The sequence below is a fragment of the Protopterus annectens genome, chromosome 1.part2 (assembly GCF_019279795.1).
Source record: "Protopterus annectens isolate FY-2018-M chromosome 1.part2, PAN1.0, whole genome shotgun sequence".
NCBI lineage: Eukaryota > Metazoa > Chordata > Ceratodontiformes > Protopteridae > Protopterus > Protopterus annectens.
Window position 1 is genome coordinate 1,185,292,778 of NC_056727.1, and position 24,604 is coordinate 1,185,317,381.

The window sequence follows — 24,604 nt, forward strand, 5'->3', positions numbered from 1 at the left end:
CCTCGTCAGCTGAAGTCTCAAATTTACATATCTTCTTTTAACTTTATAAGGTACAATAAGTCTCTACCGTGCCAGAAAACAGAAACTAAAATTATTTGCTTTAATCTAAATCTGAAAAGATATACAAAGGCCAGTTGTTTCCCTAGTTAAGAAACCTTTAAATCCATCATTGGTGCTGTTCTGGTTCTTTTTATATGCTTTCATTAACAAATTCATAACCTTTTTTCTGCTCTGGCCTGCAGCAGGTAGGACTGTGACTGCTCAAACAAAAATCAAATACACTGAGTCCATGAATAATGTGTTCCTGAATGGCCAAAACAGTGTTCAGCACTGAGGTGTGGCTAAAAGGAATAGGACATCAGCTAGGACATTTTATAATCTGAGACTGACTGTACTTAGAAAATCTACAGCTAACAACTATCACTTGTAACATCACAACAGAAATCCTCAAAACGGTTAAACTGACAATGATGTTTGCAATCACTTCAGCTTTCTTTCTTCTTCTCGGTATTCCTACTTCAAGTTTGAAATGCTAGAAGCTTGTTAGTCCTTTGCTGAACTAGTTTTAAGGGCATATTAGATGAAAAGGAGGACTACTTTTCATGCAGCAATTGCCTGAGAACTACACTCTTGCTTCACATTAGACTGAGAATGAAATCAAAGCACAACTAGAAAAAAAGGATCTTTTTAGGGTAGGTCCAAATTCATGCAAGGTAATCTCTTCAGCTTTTGCTTTTACTTGAATTTTAGTCTTTTGTTAAGTACAAACTTGCAGTTTTAAAAGTACTGTATTTTCATTTTTTTCTGTTTCCTAGTTGTGTGTTTCTGAATAGTGTGCTGTGTGTCTCCCTGCAGTTAGTTTGCTATAGAAGGGGTGTTGGTATCACTTCTTTGTTGTCTGATATTTAATAGCCTATAGGGATTCCTCTGTACTTTAAGTGCTAGCCACAAAGTTTGAGAAATCATTTTATGCTCAACTCCTGAGAGACTTGCTTGGCTACAAACATCTGCATTACAAGCTGAAACTCAGTGAAACTTGCAGTAGTGAATTTTAGTCTTTTGTTAAGTACAAACTTGCAGTTTGGTGATATCCTCTAAGATGTAAAGATGATAGCTGTTACGTCAAGTCTTCTGAGAATCTTTACCATGCCTTTAGCACTGGCTAACTGAATTGTGATTGGTGGTTTCATCCACCCATGTATCATACTAAGTAATGGATGCCAGTTCTTATTCTACAATAGATTCCCAAATCACTCTTATGGCAGAATGAGGACTCATTTGATCCTGTTGTGGTTCACTGATCCACATGGACCATTTAATGACTTTGCACAAAGGATACTTGTATAATATACAAATTATTCACTATATAAAAAATCTCAGTCAAATTTTATTCTGTTGGCAAAATGAATACAGTAAAAGCATTAGCTTCAATTTAAATGTGTGCAAATCATAAAAATGGTTGTGCTTTTACATTAAATTACAGTGCAAAGTCTGGTCAAAATGCATTACTGTAATATTCTATCTGAAGCTCTTTGAAACTGAATAATGTAGTCATCAAGCACCTCACCCCCAGTAATATTCCTGGCCCACCCCAGCCAGCTTAGCTTTAGTACTATTCCATACTGTATATGGGCTGCATAAATAACTGGTCACACCATGGGCCACAAAATCATGCACATAGACAGCGCCCTGAAATTTTCTGACGACACATTTCTGCAGGTAACTTTGCAATTATCGTTACTTCTCATATGCTACAGTGTTAAGCAGTCTTATCTACAACCATACTACATTAAATCTGCAAATTTAAGTGCAGAGCATATACTAAAATAAAAATTCAGCTGCACTCCATCAGACCAGCATGGCACGTGTGCAGTTTCATTATTGCAAACAGTGTCTCACCTTGTACAATGGGCATATACTTATTCCACATACGGACATTCAAAGCACTGAACTGGAAAGTATCTGCCATCTGTATATCCAGATGGGGAAAGTACCCAGCTTCACTGTAAAAGCATAACGCTGTTATTGTATTTCTTTATTTTTGTTATACATATACAGTTATCAGTTAAAAAGTACCTTCTGAAAATTTGCCACAACAGTACACTGGTTGATAGCCTAGTACTAATCTATAAACCTAACAACTCTTGTGGGCTATTTTAAGCCTAGCCAATTAGCACATGCTGGAATGAAACCTTGCAGCTTGTAATGTAAATACTTAACCATTTTGCCAACCTCCCGCCCCGTCCTGATTGCAAAGAAGGTCAAACTGAAAAGATTATAGTGGTTTTGGCACATGTGCAATAAAACATAGGCTGGCAAAGCAGATTTGGGATAGCTGAGAAGCGGGAAAGAAGCGACAGTGATGCCCACCTAGGCAAGGAAATAGTGAATGTGTCATAACTGTCACTTTTCCATCTGCCTCAGATCTTAAGTGCTGACCAGGGGCAGCTCGTGCTATAGGACTGCAGGACTGCAGCCCCCCCACTTGTAGAATAAAACAAAATTGAAAAATAAAATAAAAAAAAAATTCACGGACTCCAAGCATGCATGCATGGTTCCTGACTGCTGTGTTATGCAGACCAGAACTCCATCCATGCATGTGTGCTCATTCCAGAGCTCCAGACTGCTCTGTTAGGCAATCCAGATAGGGAAGGCAGGAAACTCCACCCTTCCAGCCCAGAGGTCTGTGCAGTGACAACCGGAAGATCACCAGACTGCATCACCTGCAGGATGGAGGCTCCAGTCTACTTCTCATGGACAGAGTGCTCTCACAGGAGACCCATGTGCAGGCCAGGATGCGAGAAGACTTAGCTGGAGAGGATTGGCAGCCATTTTATGGAGGACTTTAGCTGCAAACAGGAGGATTCGTGGATCAGCTGTTTTATGGAGCACAGGTAGGGTGTGCGTGTGAAATGCCCCAGTTGCTACATGGTGGTGAGTAGAGAATAAGGCTTGAACCCTGTACTTTGAGCCCAGGTGGCAGGAGCCTGAATTCCCTACCCACCACCATTTGTAAAAACATTGCAGATTTTTCCCTCATACTTGCTTTATTCCTCTTCCTCATAAAATCTGTGGTTTCTATATTTTTGTGTCCTTGCAAAGCCAGTAGTGCATTGGTGCAGTGGTAGCATTGCTGCCTAACAGCTATTCTCTGGTTTGGTTCTTGGCTGTGGTGCCTTGCCTTCTCTGTGGAGTCTGTATGCCCTCCCTGTATTTGTTTCCTCTAGTGTCTTCCCATCTTACAAAGACATGTCTGTCTGGAGTGTTTCTCTCTGGGCCTCTGCTAAAAATTAGCTTTTGTTCCAAGTCAGACTTTCCTGGTTAACAAATGTTAAAAATGACACGCATTGGATATCAGACTTCATATTCTTCAGAAAGTGCATGGTAACACAAAAGCTTTTATTCTAGCAATTTTCTAAGTTTATAAGATGGATATTTGAAATTTGTCCCTATTTTTGGGACTGTATTCCGCCATTATTGGCTTCATCTAGGTTTTTTGTGCTAAGGTTGAGAGCTATGGTAAGAATTGAATTCACTGAATATGTTTGGGGGTTATATTCCCCCATTACTGGCTTTGTCCAGGTGTTTTCTGCTAAGAGATTGAGAGCTATGGTGAGAACTGAATTCACTGAATGTTTGAGGGCTGTATTCACCCATTATTGGCTTTGTTCAGGTGTTTTGTGCTAAGAGGTTGACAGCTGTGCTATGGTGAGAACTGAATTCACTAAATGGTAGCCATTTAAGTTTCCGTCTTCCTCTTTCACAGAACAGCTGATTTGGCATAGTGGTATGTTGCTCTGACTGTTTTGCACAGGGTCCTGGGTTTAAGGCTTGGCAGTGAAATGTATGGTGGTAACACAGCACTTTATTCTAGCAACTTTCCAACATTATACAAGCAATGTTTAAAATGTGTTCCTGGTTTTTGGGCTTTTGTCCCCCCCACAATAAACTTTGGCTTTTTCCAGATTTCTTTGTGCTGCAAAGTTCAGAGATACAGCTGAGTGAGTAGATTTTACAAGGAGCTGAGAGCTGCAGGGGAGAAAAAGTTTAATGCTGCTTATGCTGAGTCTGTTTGCCTTGTTAATAGCACAACAGGTAGTATACTTGTGTTTGATGCAGAAGGCTGTGGGTTCTACTCCCACAGTAGATAGATGCATTGCTGATACTGTGTTGCAAAGGGGGTAGATGCTGCACTCCATTTTGGCGAAGATACCTAGTAACTATGAACCTGTTATCAGTTTGCCATCCATTCCCTATTGCAATATTGCTAGCTTATCATTTTGTAGTGTAAGTTAGGCAATTTATTCCTCAAGGGTAACAGGCACTTTATTTGTAGATGAAACAATGAATTACAAAGTTGTTTGCTAGCAGCAACCTCTTCATTAGTTACAGATCTCTTTAATATGGAATTATTTAGATGACTTTTACTTCTTCAGAGATTGTGCATATGTATTGATACTGGTGGACTGTAAAAGTTTGAGTAGACTTTTATGATGGAAATGTTCTGAATTGGGCAGTTTTGTCATTACTGGTGCATGCATTTTGTTTCATTGTTTACTGGAAAAATTTCAAAACAATAAATTTAAAACACCCTCTAAAACTGTACTGTATTGTACAAGGAATATAACTTAATACAATCAGGAAGGTGTATGAAAGAGCATGTGTATGTTTCATGTGCAAGGGGCCTGTGATTTGAAAACAGCCCAAACCCAAAGTTAATCTGCCACTGGCAAAATGCATTTTCTTTGAATGTGGGTTTCAATGCTGTTTCAGTGAATGTGAGTTTTCAAGGGCAGAGAAGTTTTAATGCTAAGTCTGTTTTCATTGTGAGACTGCATTGCTTTGTTTAGCAGATATGATATCTATTAGTGTTTGCGCTGTAAAATGCAAACTAAAACTTTCAAATGAAGTCCAAATCATCACAGAAGTAAAGCAGTATGCACATTAGTGTTTATGGTTTCTATTTTTCGGCTTTTCCCGGTTAGTGTTTATGGTAAATGGGGTGAAATAGCCAAGTAATGGTTCATTGGAATGGCTGTAGGGGGGGAAGCTCCATTCGACCATGATTTTGTGAGGGGGGGGCAGCAAACTCAGACAGCCCCTGCTGAACTACACCTCTCAACTGTCCAGATTTTTGCAGAATGAAGAGATTTTTGCTTCTTATTTTTGGTTTGTTCCTCATAAAATTTGTGGTTTTCTGTCAAATCGTTTAGGAATTAAGTCACTAAATAATGACAGACACTGAGTTTCAGACTTCATAACCTTCAGAAAAATGCATGTTAAGGCAAGACCTGTTATTCTATCAATTGTCTCAGTTTATACAAGAGCAATTTTTAGTACTGTTTATATGTTCCCCCCATATATTTGGCCTTTTCCAGATTTCCTGCATTAACAGGTTGAGAGGTACATGCAAATAAATTGCTTTATAAAATTAGGCATATCCAAACCTCTCAACTGTCCCCAATTTTGGTTCAAAATGTTGCTCTTCCCTTAATAATCCCTCTGCAAAATGGTAATTTTGGAAGAAAACATGGAGGGTTTACAATTAATAAATAACTGTAATAATCAGTTATAGATTGCTTTTATTTCAGAAATGCATGTAGATTCTTTTATTTTGTCAGCTCCTTAAGTTAGCAGTATTAATATTAAAAAGTGTCCTTTCTTTGACAGGTTCCCAGCATGTATTGTGTGGCTATTTTATATTTTTGAATCACATTTTTGGTCCGTTTTTCATAAAATTTTGTTTTTTTTTGGCAAATTAGTGGCAAATCATTAAAGACTGAAGTTAGAAAATAATGACAGAGATTTCATACCCTTCAGAAAATTCATACTAATGCAAGACCTACTATTCTATTATCTTTCTAAGTTTATAAGAGCAATATTTAAAAATTGTCCTTATTTTTGGGCCTTTGTCCCACTTCTATGTATGGCTTTGTCCAGATTTCTTGCTCTGAGGTTGAGAGGTATGACAAATGTGTCAGGGCCATTGCAGTCAGCCAGAGACATTTCAAATTGTGAAATACTTGTTGCACCCCACTCCCCCATGTAGTGACTCTGGATGTGTCCATGCAAGGCAAGGAGCAGTTATGCAGTGTAAATGTGCAGACTATCCCCCCATCCAAGGTAGACACAAGTACTACAATGGCTTTTCATCTGTCCTTGATTTTGCAGAATGTTTTGGTTTCTGTCATATTTTTATACTGTTGATTTATGCTTATTATTATTCAGAAAGTGCCTGTTGCTCTCTGTTTAAGTAGCAATGCTTTAACGACCATCTGGTAAGCTTGTCTGAGATTGTAAGATGCAAGTAAGTTTTAATAAGCGTACTGTTAATGAATTGCCAATATTGAAAGCCTTTCTGTTGTTGCCATGCAGAGAATACTTACATAACTAGATAACATATAAGCCTTGGGTATTGAAATGTATATGACAGTATTTGTAATAAAGGACAGGATTACATTATTTTAAGAGCTCACTACAGGCTTTGCCTGCAAACTAAACAGAATGCCAGTCTATCATGTGTGGTCCATATCCTGTGCAGTAATCCTTTAAGCAATGTATGTTGAACCTGTTTCCTGTTTGCTTTTCATTTTTTACTTTGATCATGTTTTCCCCATGAAACAAGTAGATAGTTGTCAGGCAGCAGGTCTTTTTTGGATAAGAAACATTTTTACAAGTGGGGGTATCACAGAGATTGCTACTTTCAGCATGTTACTTGGCACTTTAATAAAGCTGAATATAAATTATAATTATAACTGAGGTTCACAGTAAGACGTTGTCCGGTTCGATTCTCAGCTATTGCGTCTTCTGTGTGGAGACATGCGTGAATGGGTGTACCTTCGTTGAAGGTTGTGTGTCAGAGCTGGCAACTCGGCACGTAAAAATCTACTGCCAATTATTAATGAACCAGAGTTCTGCAGTGGTGACCCCTGACCGGGAAAAGCCGAAAGAGACAACAAGTGCAAGGAGAAGTGGTTTGAGTTGAGTGCTGCTTGTTTTTCTTATACTTGATTTTGACTAGCATTCCAGTAATGTATTTAAAAAGTAATTTATTTTTTCATACCTCACAACCTTTTTGTTTCCATCTAGATATTAAGTAAGCTGCCATGCAGCCAATGGATTGAAATATTTTTTTCTTCTACACTTTCCTTTTTTCTTGATTGGACTCTCATAATGATGGTTTGGCACCCAGGGCAGCGTATTTAATTAAAGTTACAGTTTTTGTGGTTTTGAACATAGCTCCTCCCCTTTCTAGTTGGCCACACCCATTCCCATTGACCCCACCCATTCAGCTGTCTCCTGCAGCCCCCCTTTGATTTGAAGTCACCAGCCACCACTGGTGCTGACAGCTGGCACAACATCACATCCCATGTAAAAAAATGAAATTGGTTGCTGATGCAGCTATTTCGGTCTGTAAACACTGCATTATCAAAAGAAACTCCAAAATAAAAGCTGAGTAATGCATGTTTTACTTGCTATATGCACTACTTGTCAAACTTTTGTACAACCCAAAGTGAAAACGTATCGCGTCGCGTCTTCTCAAAATTCACAACAGGTAAGTTATTTTCCCTTGCGAGTACTAAACCACAACTTGCTGTTCAATTTCACAAAGACCTGCAGTTTGAAATGATAGTCGGACTGCTGTTAACACATTTCAAATTGCCGATTGGACCACTGTTAACACAATTCAAATTGCATAAAAACACAGCAAATAGAGGAAATGTGGCATATGCTGTGTGTATATTGGGTATTGCAAATCCCACTAGATGTTGAAGAGGACCAGATCATTAGTATAACCTCACACACACTGCACATTCTTAAAAACACAAATGTCCAGGAATGAGTGTAACTGTAGTCCTACGGCTGCCGGATGTTTGTACGACCGTCACAACCCAGCCAGCACATACACAAATAACAAGAGAACAATTCTAAAAAAAAAAAAAAAAAAAAAGTTGCCAACACAACTTAACTTGTGTAATGTTTCAGTCTAGTAATAAAACCCTTGAATTGAAAAAAAAAAAAAAGAAAAGAAAAAAACTGCTGCCCACCCTCCAGTTATGTTTAGGTCTGAGCAGAATCACTTCCACACCTTACCACAGAGTTTGTTAGACCTCATGCATAACTAAACAAAACATAATGGCATATCTAAACATACAATTTTAATATCGTTTCAGCCCAAGTAAAGTGTGAATGGTACTATCACCAACCTTCCTCTACAGCTCCAACTTCCGATTTGGAAATTAGTGAGTTTACAAAAGAAATGCATATAAAGGTAAGGTTGCAATAGCCACTTCATAACCTTTACCCTTTTATTCTGGATTTGGAAATCTTACTCAATTTAAAGGTAATGAAATTGCTGCTCTTTCCATTCACTATGTTTTACAATTAAATTCTGGTTACAATTCTGATGCCAAAGTCGCTAATAAACTGGCAACAAACTTCATTTTAGGAAACCAGATATACCTGAGCTGCGAAGAAATCATGGTATGCTTTAAGTTCCAAAACATTAAGTCTTCGCACTTTCCCCAGTCCCCACGTCTGTCACAAAGGCACTGATTTGGTATAACTTCTAAGCTCCGTATAAGCGAGCACCTTGATGCTGTGGGATATGCGGGCAATATGCAATGTCAGCATGTACCAAAAAAAGTGATTTAAAGGGGACACTTGGAATTCGTGGCACCCTAAAATTCCAGCGCCCAAAGTGGTAAATACTGAGGAATTCGGTATGGTTGAGAGGTATGATATATTCTTGTGAGGAATATGTACATCACCAGAGTTGTACATAACTGAAGGGGGATTGTAATTTGGCCCTCATTAGACCAATGACCTCTTTGGATTTGGATGCCATAACCTTGCTTATAAGTTGCACAGTATAGAGTGATCTCCTTCCTACAAATGACACAAGGGTCATTGCACTGTACATGTGTTCACAGGTCCTTGACTGCTAGGTCTACCCTAGGGTGTATTATCAATGTAGTAATTTGCCATGGTGGTTGCCTTTCTGAAAGGGGCAGTTATGCACTTCTTGGCGTTGAGTTTTAGACATCGACTCTGGCACCGGTATTAGTCTTGTGTCTGGGCTTCTTGGCGGGTCTGTTTCATTGGTGGATTCTGACTGCACCTAGTTTACCATGATCTTTGATCCTGGTCAGCCAGAGGTCTCTAGCATTCGCCTTCACTAAATGCTAAAGTGGAGTTAGACTCCCCTATCCTGACTTATTGCATTCGCTGTCAGCTGGTTAACCAGCAGTTTGCATACAGGTTTACAACTAATTTTGTGATCTTAATACTGAGACATCTGAGGAGAAGAAATTCAATAGTGCATTCATCACAATTTTTAACAAAAGTAGTAAGAATGTAGCTGACATCCTATTTAAAAATTGGGTGGTATTAACGAATAGGGACACCAGAAATATAGTAGGTGAACTACCTACTATTGTATATAAAAAAGGTAGAACTATAACAGATGTTTTAGAAAATACAAATGTGAACCAACAAAATGGCTACATGAAAAAATGTGGGACCTGCAATTATTATTGTTACATCTATGAGGGTAGTTCAATAATATCAACAATACCATAGTGAAGATTACCAGTAAAGGCACATGCACAACAGAGAAAGTAGTATATTGTGCAGTTTGCACAAAATGCCCATGTTTTTATATAGGCAAAACAGAGCGGAAATTAAAAAGTAGAATTTACGAATATGTAAGAGATATTAGGAACAAGAAAGAAGCAAATGCCTTAGTCAGACAACATTGACTATCCTGACAGTACTTTTAAATTTGGTATTTTGGAGACAATAAAACCAGATATAAGGGGTGGGCCATGTTCATTAATATTAGAAAAAACAAGAAGCCCTATGGCAATTAAGGATGAATTCCCTGCAATTGCCAGGATTAAATGACAGTTTCTCACTTGCATGTTTTTTTAAAACTGAAAGCTCTGGAAAGATGAAAATTTGAGAAATAGTGTATTATATTTTAAAAATAAAATTTAAATAGTTGTTTTAGGGAATGTATTGTATTTTAGAGAGTTTATTTCTTGTTTTAAGATGTATTTAACTAGCAGTGTAGTAAAAAAAGGGGTGGTGTGGATTTTAGGATTGATTGTATGGCTATTTAGTATTTAAATGAAGTGTTTTACTAACTGAATTACTTTGAAGAAGTTCCTGACTGAGCAGGGATGAAAGCTTGTGCATATACTTTGTGTGGAACAAATTGTTTGTACTTTGAATCTACTGGTGATATAATCCTTGTTTTTACTGCATCAGCTGCTCTCCAGCTCTGTGTGTACTATTTTGTTCATTAGTGGTTACTTTGCATTTTTTTCTGAGCTCATCTACGGTGCCCAAGTGGGATATTGTTAAATGCCTTGACCAGGCCAAGGTATGCAGTGTTCAGTTTTTCCCTCGTCCATTGCTTTGACTTTCTCGAAGTCCACCAGTTTGTGTAGGCATGACCCACCCATAACCTTCAGACATTCGATCATTATTTGTCATTTGTCGTTTCCATGATCGTTTGCATGACTTAACATACAAGACTAACCAGGTTTGTGTCTCTAGCTACTTTGGCCTATGGATGGCCAGTCCTTATGCAAGGGGATACAGTTTACCATTTGTTTGGTGCACAACATGTTTGGAGGCTTTGGTTGAATACTAGTGGGCCTGCTAGGTAATTGTTTATGTTATTATTCTAAAGACATGCTTCTGGAGCATTGCTCCCCGGGCCTCTGCTGAAAACAGGATCTGTGGAACCTAGTCGGACATTCCCGGTCAACAAATGTTAAATAAATAAAAATAAAATAAATAAATTAAGCAGGCAATGTGGGATGATATGTCCCCTGAATGCAATGTTTTTGGCCTAGGAGAGCACTTTAAAATATCCTGTTCCCTAGTCACAGTTGGAGTTGGTTCATCACATTGTGTATTGCCTTTGAGGTTGCAGATATAGCAGAATGCCTGATTGTCCTTGGCCAGGAAGGCTACTTTTTACTTTCTTTGGTAGACTTGTTTGCAAGAGTTCTGTCTTGCTGAGCATTGCACTTCTGTGTTTTAAATACAACATACGTGACCTATTTATGCTGGGATTCCACCAGAGTGGCTTGCTTTTTGAGCCTGCCCTATGCTTGGTTTGAGTAGGTACTGCTATATTTATGGTTGTGGTCTTTCACAGGCCAAGTTACCTAAAATAGGCTTCAACAGCAAGATTAATTCTAGAATGTCACTAACAGTGCTGTGAGACTGTTTCTTGTGGTGGGGAGGTGAGCTTCAAGGCGGAAGGGGGAATGGGGCCTGTGGTGCACAAGGGAGTAATTGATTTGTCTTGATACTATGAAATTGCATTAGTGTGGGGTGTTCTCTTTCCCTGGCTTTTGCTGTGACTGCCAGTCATGAGCGGACAGGTGTTCCACTGTGGCGACTCCTAACCGGAAAAAAGCCAAAAGAAGAATGTCTTGACATTGTGAGATGTTAATTGCCATGACTATACCATTGTTTACCTGTAAAACCTTTTGCAGTGTTTACTGAATTTAAAACCCATTTTGCTTGATCTATGCCATTTAAAACTACAGTGCCTGCATACAAGAGCAGTTTTTTTTTTTTGGGGGGGGGGGGGTTGTTGTCAGGCAGCAGTTATGCTTAAATGTATGGTTTACCAGCATGTCTGGTATCTGTTAACGCCCACCCAAATATGACCTTTAATTTTGTGAAGCAGATGCTTTCTTTAGGCTGTGAAATGTTTTCAGAATTTTCTCCCTGTATACTTTTTCTGTCCTTTTGTCTGAGTTTGCTGTCCTTTCTTCTGGCTTGGGTGACTTTAATCTGCTGGAGCAGTCTTGTATGTGGCCATTGGGGGGTTCAAAAGTTAACATTAGGCTGTTGATCTGGTGGCCCATTTGTGGCTTAGCCACAAGATCCCAGTTAAACATGAATTAGTAGTAGACCCACATTGGAATGATGTGCATTGTTCCTTGTTTTGACACCTTTCCATAAGGGCTCGAGGGGCCAGACCAGGGGTGAACTTGTGATTTCAGCAAGGTTACTCAGTTGTTGGTGAGCTGCTCTGCTTAGCATCCAGAAGAAGTCTGTTCTATAAGAGGGATTCTCTGTAATGGATCCCCTAGCCCGCATGCCCAGTTTATTTTTCCTGGGAAGGTTTAGATCTCTTGTAATGTTTTGGATATGTAGGTCACATGATTGGATCCTTTGTAGCTTTGTTAGCTACGTGGAGATCCCCTCTCATACGTCAGTAAGCGAGCAAAAAGACATCCCTTTAATTGACTTGGTAAGGAAATGCTTGCTGCTGACTCAGGTTTGGTCATACACTTGCATAAGTGCATACAGAAGGGAAGTGGATGACTTCCTTGCTATAAAGATCTTTTAATAACTCTGATCATGTTAAAGGATAATTTGAAGTGTCCAAATCCCTAATGACCCTCCCTCAGTTTTTTTTTTTTTTTTTAAGATGGTGCCACTTGTATGATGTGAGCATAAAGTGCACAGGACATGATGCTGGATTTCTTTGCTTCAGTTAGTCTATAGTTCAAGTACTTGCTCAAGTGTGAGGTCTTTTTAGAGAATCTAGTCTTTTTAGAGAATCTAGTCTTTTTAGAGATTCTAGTCTTTTTAGAGAATTTCTCTGCTCCAAATTTTCAGTCAAACTTCAACTACAGGAATTTGGTGTCAACCTTGCCATCAGAAGTGCCCCAATCCCTTGGGAGAGGCAGACAGCACTGTAGCTACTTTGGTAATTGGTCTTTATCAATGAGCCAGTTGGCTATTCAGTGGATAATGCAGGGGGTTACTTTTAATTGGATTAGCTGGGAAGTAATGCAGAAATATGGAATGGTGTCAATGGTCTGCAATGTCCAGGTATACAGTGGGAAATGATTTTCCTGAGTGTCTAGGTAACATGCAAAAAGTCATCCTATTTAGGAGGCAGAATATGCCTTCAAACCCAAACTGCTTTGGGTTCAGTATTTGAAGACTTGCCTATGTTCCTGTTATCGTAATGCACATAAGGCTGGTAAGGTTTATGGGTCTGTAGTTGCCCATAGTTAGTAGTGGTCACCTTTTTATGGAGTGGGATGATTACAGCAGTTCTGCATGGATTCTGAGAGGCTGAGATTAAGTAGACTTGGTGACTGTATGTCAGCAGTGTTGTGTACAACACATATACACCACCCCTTTAAAGTGCCATCATTTTAACTTGCACATTAGTTGATAAACATTGAATACTATTGTAATTTGCAAAATAAGTTATTAACCACTAAACATTAGTCAATTTAAATACCAATCATCTTTCGAGTGATTTTAGTCTCAAGATGCAGCTCTACGAGCAATGTTTATTCAACCCCAGGGTATGAGAGAATTCAATTTAAATTGCCACAAGTTCTCGCACCTCTAATTTTAAAGCCCGTGGTCCACCCCTAAGATTCTTCCCTATCTGTTCGATCAGTAAATAACAAAAATAATCCAGATATTATTGTGCTTGGCCATGGTATTGGTAACATTAAGTTTATTTTTTACTGTACTGATGTTCATAAGTTTGATTCAATTGTCTTTCTGCCTTGCTATATAAAAACAGGTGCACGCTTGGCACTGAACCAAGTAAACAACACCATCTGACTTGGTTATATTTTCCTTCAATTTTATATGTATAGTTATGTATTTTAAAGGAATTGGTAACTGTTATAAATTTACAATATGGGCAATTACCACTTTTTCCCATACCCAGGTTCTAAACTACAGGGGCCAAAGGTCTCTCCAATAAAACCACAAAGCCAAAAACCAGTAAAAAAAAACCAAAAGATGGCATTTTAAATTTAAAGTTAAGGTTTTTAACTAATGTGTATAAGTTAAAATGATGGTACTTTAAGGGGGCGGTGTATATGTGATGTCTCTTGATGGATGGTAATATACGAAAGTTATTTTAAATGGAGTTTTCTCTGAAGTTCATTTAAAATTGGGGTACTTGCATATTATCGCAACCAGATTTTCATGGTAATGCAGGTTGCTTCCCGATGAGTGAGTAAAGTGGTGCCGATAATCTATTAAAAGGCATAGAAAGTTTTCTTTACATTTTTTTGTTTAGGCAGTTTTATGAGTTCAACATCTGAGAAAGTGATACTGCAATGTAGGTTTGCCCTTTACCGCCGCATGTCAATCAGCCTTTCTCCTGAGAATACCACTATTGCAAAATAAAACCATTCAAAGCAGTACTAGCTCACGGAGAAAACCACCCTATAATCACCTATAAATATCAACCGGTATCATCCATTCTGAAAACCCTTTAAGTGTTACTGCAGTTCTGGCTTAAAATTAAAATTTTGCTAGGGCTCTGGAGAACTTCCCGTGCTGTCTTATCACCACTACTATGTAGCATTGTAGTGTTGCTGCTGACTTGGTTGTGAGAAATCCCAAGATTGAGGATGTCCTGAGAGATGGAGAATGTAATTTTTTGGAAGAAGCAGATTTAAGAGATGACTGAAACTACAAGAACTGAGGAAATTATATTGTAACAGCTGGATTACCCACACAGGATTTACTGAATTTGATGGAGCAAAATGAACCAGAAAACTGAGCAGAAGCAAGCTGGAGTGATTTGAAGCAGTAGAAAGTAGGTTATTTTGGAGATCAAGCAGAAGAAAACACTCTTGTTTGGTTAGAGTGAGTAACGCACATCAGTGATTAGGATATGAAAAAAAAAATCTTGCATTGATGCTATGAGAATGGGAAGAAAATGTGTGGTAAGAGAAATATACCGCAACAAACTGATATTGAGAATTAAAACAAATGACTTAATATTTTGGACAAATTTTGCCTTTGGAGTTTAAATCATTTGGGAATGGAAGACTCGTGTGAAGTAACTTCTACTTTATCAAAATCATGTCTGAGTAAAGTGGGGAGTGCACAATTGAAGGACTGTGGGGGTTCATAAAGAATTGTGAGCTGCATCTTAAAATGGTTATACAAAGTATATGATAAAAGGTGTGGAGTGGGGGGGTAGGAAATGTTAGTAACCTTGATAGGAGGAAAGGTGCAGCATGTTCAAAATGTAATCTTAGTGGAAATGGGGGACTGTAACCCATTTGGGCCAGCCAAAGGACCTTATTTGTGTAGATGAAAGGCATTTATGAGAGAGGAGATGCTGGTAATTGTGAACCAAAGTAGATTTATTGCCCAGGGATATTTTAGCTTATTTGCCCCATGTTACAAGACAAGTAGCTGCTGAAAATTTAGAAAATAGCAAAGATGGACACGTGGAAGAAAATGTAAACATTTAAATTCAGGAAAGAAAAGTATATGGGGAGGGTTGTTCATTGGGAGAATGGGTATGAACTTCTGGGAATTGAAGAGGGGAGGGGTGGGTTTTGATACAGGTAGGAAAGAGGATTGGTACACAGAAGGAAAACTGAAGATATCTAGTGTTAATGTGAACAGTATTGGAAATGAGGTAAAAGAAATGTTCTATTGGATGCAAGATGCATTGGAGAAGGGATAAATTAGGCCTTGGGGAAACAGTTATGTAGTCTGTAGGAAATTTAATGTTCAAGTGTAGGGATTTTGATAAATTTAAAATTGCGAAATATCCAATAGGATGGTTGTGTGGTAAGAATATTTAGTTTATGCATACACAAACATGACAGTGTGAGGCCTTAAATGTTTTGCTTTAGGTTTACTCAGGACACTAATAAAGGAAGGGAAATTAGCTCAAAATGTGAAAAGTTATAAAATGTGGAGAACTAAAGGTAGAAAAAAAAATCCTAATGGAAGGTGTACTTTTTCCAGTCACAGCTGTGTGGGCAAGGATAGGCGAGAGAAGGAAAACGTAATAATTAAACTGGTGAAGTTTATGAAGCTGGAGAATAAGGCGGTATGGCAAGCGCATGTTAAAATGGAGATTTTTGACAGCTGGTCTGTGTGTTGGGTGGTCAGTGTTTTTAATAGAAATGGAATGAAGAAAAAATGGAGGAGCTTAAAAGTAGAAATTGGAATGAGAAGGAAATGGGGTAAGAGAATATAGACAGATTTTTTTAAAGGGTAAGAACTATGGTATCTCCTTATTAAATCGAATGGCTTAAATGGATGGAGCAGGAAGTATGTAGTGCACTGATGTATCTCATTTTTTTTTCCACACAAAATTCTAAAACTGGAGACTCCCCACCTGGGAGGGTGGCTTAATGGCTAAGGTGTTTGCCTTACAAACACAAGGTGCAGGGTTTTGAATCTCACAAGGGATAATTGGCTAGGCTTAAAATGGCTCGCAAGGGCTACTAGCTTAGTAATGAACTATGAACTATAAAAGTACTGTATTTTCATTTCTTCTGTTTCCTGACTGTGTGTTTCTGAACAGTGTGCTGTGTGTCCCTCTGCAGTTAGTTTGCTATAGAGGGGTGTTGGTATCACTTCTTTGTTGTCTGATATTTAATAGCCTGTAGGGATTCGTGTACTTTATGTGCTAGCCACAAAGTTTGAGAAATCATTTTATGCTCAACTCCTGAGAGACTTTGCTTGGCTACAAACATCTGCATTACAAGCTGAAGCTAAGTGAAACTTGCAGTAGTGAATTTTAGTATTTTGTTAAGTACAAATGTGCAGTTTTAAAAGTACTGTATTTTCAGTTTTTTCTGTTTCCTCATTGTGTGTTTCTGAACAGTGTGCTGTGTGTCTCTCTGCAGTTAGTTTCCCACCCACCCTCCCTGTTCTTGTGTTGGTATTACTGTTGCTGGCGCTGGAATTGCCAGCCCCTCCTGTAAGTCTGTATTAGAACACTCCTCCTGGGTCCATCTCATTTGCTCACTTTACTGAATACAGTGAGATCATATTCTGAGTCTAGTGTTCACTCTACTTAATACAGAAAGAAGATTTGAGAAGGCCAGCTCACTTAGGTTCTTCCTTCCTCTCTTATTGCACTTAAAAAAAAATTTTTTTTGCACTTTATTCATTTGCTTTTGCTGTATTTGTGTTTCCTCCTACTCTAGTTTGCTTTTCTTAAAAGTTCTCAATTTTATTTATTCTGCTGCATTTATTACTGCTTGGTCATAGCCTGATTAAATTGTAACTGTTATTCTAAGTCTTTTGGTTTAAGCACTTGGGCTTCATACAGGCTGTTTTACATTAAGAAGTTTTGTGGTCTGCACTGTTGGGGCAGGACAGGTAGCTTACATCCTTCTAAGCTGGGAATTGCTGATTGAAGACCCAGTGTCTACTACTCTAAAAGTATATAATTTCTGGCTTAAGCACTTGGGCTTCAGGCCAGGTATTCTACATTAAGAAGGCGTGTGGTCTGCACTCTTGTGAGAGGCTGGATTCTGCTCTTCTGAGCTGGGAATTTCTGGTCACAGGCTTATTGTGACTGCTTATTTGAACTGTTTCTTTCATAAATTGGTGTGCCTTGTTGCTGTAGCATAGACCAGATTCAGGCCTGCTGAATCTAGCTTTGTTTGTATAACTTGAGGAACTGATCCAGGCTAACTTTGTTTGGAGAAGGTTCCCCTGCACCCTAGTAAGCAGGGGTGTGCAGTTAGAACTTGTCTGATTGAAGACTGCTGGAACAGGGCTCAGTTTTGAGCTTTTTTCTGGTTAATTCGGTAACTTGTTTAAATCAGTTTGTTTATTTTCTATTGTTTTTTTTTATATATATAGATATATATATATATATATATATATATATATATATATATATATATATATATATATATATATATATATATATATATATATATATATATATATATTGCACTTTATTCATCTGCTTTTACTGCATTTGTGTTTCTTCCTACTTTATTACTAGGCACATTGACTACAACTCTGATCTGTGATATATAACAATAATTATCCTTTTTCTGTGCTTTTAAACTGTTTTTTTGAGTGTATCTGCTTTATTTTCTGAAAAAAAAAAACAAAATATATATATATATATATATATATATATATATATATACACATATACATATACTTGTTTCCCACCTTTCTAAGCTAGTATAGTCCAGTTTTCAGGTTAGTGCTGAATTCAGGGCTGTGTTACAAATCTCTGTGTTTGTCCATACCTTACTTGGATAGAAGGAAGTTTCTCTGTTCACCTCTGAGAGAGGGGAGCTTTGAGCAGCCTATCTGTCCCTGGAGGAGTGGTTTCAGCCCAGAAATTAGTAGTTTATTGGCTATTTTGGGGTAATTTCTATCTCTTTCATTTCCTGCTATAAATACCATATTTGCCCGGTTTTGCGCGCCGGGCAGCACTGGTTAGCTAGGGTAAAACTATTCCCAGCTCCACAAAGTCTTCTCTTCAATTTTTCCCTTGGAAATAGACAAACATTCAACTTAAGCACTCAAGCCATTCATTTCTCAGCCCGGCATTTGCTCAAAACCTATAGCAAGCACATATAAACCCTAGCACTAGACCCTCCTGTACTGTACAGAAGGACAAGGCTCTCTATTTGACTTTACTAGCCATCCAGTAAAACAGTTCAATGTACCTATCAAGGCATGTCCAAAGGGCAGTTTCAGGTGTACTCTCCAGTCCAACTGGTGAATCTGGACACTTTGAGGCAATGTTACAACTGCCTTATGTACACAGACAACCCCCTCCTCCTACCACCAAACACTAATACATGCGAGAGACGCAGTTATACAGCCAAACTAGAGGCTAAGCTCTCTCAGGCCAAGACTGGATCAGACAGTCAGGAGGAGAAGGGAAATACTTGCATCACACCACCAGTCTTACATAGAACCATTAAACCAGCACCGGCAAAAAACACACATAAATACACGAAAACGTACTCGGAGGCTCTAAATAAAAAATCTGTAAAACCAACTGAGACCTCCAAAGCAAACATCCAAGCAACCTCCAGCCTCCAACACAAACCATGAAACACATACTTCACAAAACCAGTGTGCTATACAATCATAGCCATTAAGGCAAAATAACATACCCAACATACTAGTAATAGGTGACTCTATAGTTAGGCACACTGACGTCCCACTCACTAGGCTGAATAAGGAGAAGGTTACTGTTAGCTGCCTGTCGGGTGCGAGGATCCGCCACATAACACAAGCACTCAGGTCACTCCAGAACAACTACAAATATGACTCTGTTGGTGTGAATGACCTGAGCCGTACCTCCCTGGACTACATGAAAAGAGACATGGAAGAGCTCTCTGATCATGTAGTCCAGGCCGGTATGACCCTGACCCTGAGCAGCATCCTGCCCTCACCAAGATGACATGCTTGACAAGCCATGCTGCTTCACTAGAGATGGCTTGCACCTGTCACCCTTAGGCTTTCGAATATTTGCCAAGGCTCTTGCCACCCCCATAGTGCCTTTTTTAGGCAAGGCTCAAAAGACAAACCCACTGCCATAAATAGCACAAGTAACAAAAAACTGAGGGTAATGCTACTTAATGCCAGATGTATAAACCTCAAAATGCATGCACTTGAGGCACTCCTCAGTATGGAGAAAATCAATATATATGCAGTAACAGAAAACTGGTTTAAGGCTCCAGAGAGCACCCCAGCACTAGCAGGCTACAAGTCATACCATGCATTTTGTCAACAGAACCCAAACCGAAACACAAAAGGCGGGGGCGTATCTATATTCATCAAGGATACCCACACCTCCAGGTTAGTGGCACAACATGATGCTTCAGAGATCATCCACGTGCAACAAGCAATGGGTAAAACTGCAATTCAAATTGTAGCTTGCTACAGATCACCCACCATGTTCCAGGACACCCATTCCACATTTCTGGAAACACTGGGAAACATAAAGGTCCTACCAAACACCCTAATATTGGGTGATTTCAATTACCCAAACATTAACTGGGAGAACTACTCAAGTACTAACTCCCTTGCCCAACTTTTCCTAGAATTTATAAACTCAAACGCCCTGGTTCAACTGGTCAACACTCCCACCAGAGGTGACAACATATTTGACCTGGTCATCACCGACATGGGCGACTGGTGTTCCACACCAGAGGTCAACCCCTCACTGGTTAGATCTGACCATAAACAAATCACTTTGGATATCCATATTCCACCCCCACCCCCGGACAAGAAAGCCATCATGAAAAACTTTTCAAAAGCAAACTTCACATTACGTAAGAGCAAGGTGGAAAGTTTCAAAGCCCCCATGCTTAAGGATAACACTGTCTAAGCTGCAAAATCATTTACTAATGCATTCTATGGGCGGCTACAAGAATGCATGGATTGTGCCATCCCAAGCAAAACCAAGACTCACTCCACCAGTCTTGTGGACTCCTGCCAAAACAAGTTATACAATAGGAGGAGGAAACTAGTACAGAAAAGAGTAAAATACCAAGAAGGGAAGATATCCCTGATCAGTATCAGCAAGAAACTACGATCCTTCATAAAATCATCCAAGTCGAGCTTTGAAAGAAAAATTGCCAAGGACTCCAAAGATAACCACAAGACATTCTTTAGCTATGTCAAGAATCTAAGTGGCAATGCTCAGATCTGCTCGGAGTTAGTGCAGAATGGCACAAAATACACCGAACTGACTGATATCGCCAACATCCTGGCAGACAGGTTCAGTGCAAACTTCACCCCCCCACCCCAAAAGGGCCTATAACCATACCAGAAGAATGTAGAGTCCCTAAAATCACAGGCACTAAGGTTAAAACAGCCCTCTCCAAAGCCAAAACCCAGCATCAATGGGACCGGATGGTGTCGCAGGCTGCATTGTACATGAGCTCAAAGACGAACTAACCCCCTCACCTAAACACACTGCTCAAACTCAGCCTCTCCACAGGCTACATACCCATAGAGAGGTGCACAGCAATGGTTATTCCACTCCACAAAGGTGGAGCCACAACAGACCCTGGGAACTATCGCCCTATAAGCCTGACTAGCTTGGTCTGCAAGACTATGGAGTGCATCATCATGGAACTCATTAACAGAGACATTGGGAACCTCCAAACACTGGACCCTACCCAGTTTGTCTTTGTTAAGGGCAGATGCCTCCTAAACCTGGTGGACTTCTTTGAGACAGTTACCAAGGCTATAGATGAGGGAAAGGTGGTACACACAGCCTACCTAGACCTTGCTAAGGCCTTCAGCACCATTCCCCATTCTGGTATTATAGACAAGCTCACCGGCCTGAACATAAATCCCTACAGCACAAGATGGGTTGCCAGCTGGCTCACAGACAGAACCCACATGTTGAGAGTTGCGGGAGCTAGGTCTGTCTCTAAACCGGTTACAAGTGGTGTTCCCCAGGGCTCAGTCCTAGGAACCCTCCTGTTCGGCATATACTTCTCAGAGGTACAGGCAAGCACAGGAGGACTATGGCTGACCAAGTTTGCAAATGACTGCAAACTAGGGGCTATAATTGACTCTCCAGCTGACACAGGCATCCTCCAAAAGGGTCTCACTGTGACGGATACCTGGTATCAAAATCATGGCCTCAAGCTAAATGCCAAAAAGTGCATAGTCATCCCCTTTGGAAAAAACAATGTACCCACAAACTACCACATAAGTGGTAGTCCCCTAAATACGGAAGACGTAATAAGGGATCTGGGGACCCAAGTAGATAGTAATCTCACCTTTGATAATCACATTGCCAAAGTGGTTAGAAAATCCTTCTATGTGGCCCACCTAATCACAAAAGGCTTCACATCCAGATCAAAAGAGGTCATTGTGCCCCTCTACTCATCACTCATCAGACCCATCTTAGAGTACAATGCCCCATTTGGGATGTACCTTACAAAACACCTGCAACAGCTGGAAAGATCACAGAAGTACCTCACCAAGAGGATTAATGGCCTCAAAAAGATGCACTATGCAGCTCAAATGAAGACACTACAGTTGTACTCGGTTGAATACCGCCTACTCAGAGGTGATCTCTGCCTGACATACAAGACCATCTCGAACCCAGAACTGATGGACATGCTCCACCTAAAGAAAAACTTATCCCCTCGAGCCACATGCTTTAGCAATCTAAACCTCACCACAACAATAAATAGGACGTGCTGGAGGGATAGATTCCTGTCCCAGAGACTTCCCATGCTTTGGAACAAGATCCCAATCTACATTAGGCAGAGCTCCTCGCTAACACTTCAAAAGAAACCTTGACGAGTGGATGGGAAACAGAAAGTTTACTTCAGGGATCACTTCAGTGGCTCTGCTGGACAGAGGCACAGGGAACTAATCTAAGGGGATGGTGAAAGCCAACACATTCTGGCTAGGCTTATAAATGCCTTCAGGCAGATAGCCTAGTACCCAACTATGAACCTATGAACCTATGAGACATAAATAATGAACAGGAAAGGGCCAAGCACAGAGCCTTGAGGCATGGACCTTATCACTTCACACACTTCAACATATTTACCTATCATGTATTTGATCCAGTGGTCTACCTATTTGGTGCTCAAGGTGTTTATGGACACTTGTGACAGCTTCTCAGTAATTCTTGGCCAGATCAAATTACACAGGATGATATTGTTGTCATCATGCATGCCCTTGTTAACCCTCTTGAGGAAATCTAACAGATGTAACAGACATGATATAGTCCGAACAAATCACACATCTTTTGCATACAATAGGGAAATTACCTGTGTCCTGTTAGGAAAGGTCCGTGATGACTGATTGCTCTACCTCACAGATGCAGAAAGTCAGGATGTGTCTATACATGCATACATCAGATGATGGTCTCCCCACAGTCAGAAGGATGCATGTTAATGTAAACCCTTCTACAGCAACATATTCCATCCTGAAACTGTGTTGAAGTATGGCTCCAATCATGTCTGGTAAGTTCATGTTTTGAGTCATGCTATATGCAACCTATGATGTTGTCATGGCCCATTGATTCTGCATTATTAGCCATACAGAGCACACAGATGTGCTGCCATCCTTGGAATAGAAACTGAGTAAATTTTGCACATATAATTTGGCTAATGGCCAGTGGCAACAGGGTGGCGACATCTGAGACAAACTGTCAGCTAGCAAATTGTCTATTTTCTCCAGTTGGGTATGTCTGGCAGCATCCACATGAAGATCCATGCTTAGTTGTGCATTCCACTTAACATTTGAAATTTATTGCAAGGAATGATTTGTGAAAAGACATACAAATACAACTGTGGTCATTCACCCATCCCACACACTGGTACTAAGAATACAGTCATATGTCATGTACTTACATCAGTTGCAATCTGTTTCTGAGCAGCCTGATGCCATATCATGACAAATTACACATCAGATGCCTGTGGCTCATACAGAACATTTCCTGACACAAATGCTAATAGTCATACAATGGTGCTGCTCGCCACTTCAATAATCCTTGGGTATAGCAACACAACTGCACATACAATAAATTTCACAAAGTTGCAATTGCATCAAAACAAGTTGTATATATCACAGCATAACAACACGTGCATGAGACAAGACTTATGTGACTATGTAATCAATATGAAATTATATTGAAATGCGTCACAGAGCTTGAAATGATATGTAGACATATGCACACCTATGCCATAATATAAGTGTCACTGTGATGGCAGAACGTGAGCTGTGTAAATGGTTGTTCTGTTCTACTACAACAACGCATGTCCTAATACACCATCAATATAGATACAAGTGTATCATACCATGTCAACAGTTCTCAGGGGGCATATTACTATAGCTGTTACAGAAGGAGCATGTAATGCAATGGTAGCAATTGTGATCAATACATTAGCTCATATCACAGATTGTAATACCCTCCTATAGCTATATATTACATCCATATCTCAATATAGCACATGTTAGTGATAGCAACATTGACATGTTAACTGTTCATAGTACATTATTAGGCCAATGGCCAACATCACATGAAATCCTAGCCATTATTATAACATGTAAATGAAAATCTCTATCTATATTATGGAAGATAGTAAGACTATTGTGCTTAGGTGTTTATTTGCTGGAATGCACTACATCCTGCCACTGTCTATATGAAATATGTGTACCACAACATGACAGAATTAGCAATCATACATGCAGTAGTCTGAAGATGCCTTGCAGAGGCTCATGGAAGTATTCTACTTCATGATGTGTGCATGCATATTTGACATGATGGGACATCATCCACTCCTCTGCAGGAAGGATGTCATATGACCAAAGGAAATAGAAGGAAGCATGGGGCTACATGGAAGGTACCCCAAGTGTTAGTGAAAGGAAAAGCTATTCCAAAGATCATAAAATGACCGTAATGCACCACCAGCCACAGGTATAGTGACATTACAGTGCTGTGGAACATATTAAGACAGTCTCAAATCTTTTGGAGATACAAAATTAATGAAGCTAAAACAAAGGCAATAGCAGTAAAATATGTACCTGCATAGGTTCATAGGTGTATACTAGGCTAATTGCCCTTGAGCCTTTACAAGCCTAGCCCATAGAAGTGCCCTGGCATTGTGCCACCCGATGTTAGTTCTCACTGCCTCTATCAAGTAGATCCACTGGAGTGAAGTGTGAACTTTCTATTACCCATCCACTCATCAAGATTTCTCTTGAAGAGGGACAGGAAGGTGCTCTGCTTGACATGTATGGCAAGTCTATTCCAGAACATGGGCAGTCTCTGGGTGAGGAACCTGTCCCTCCAGCATGTTCT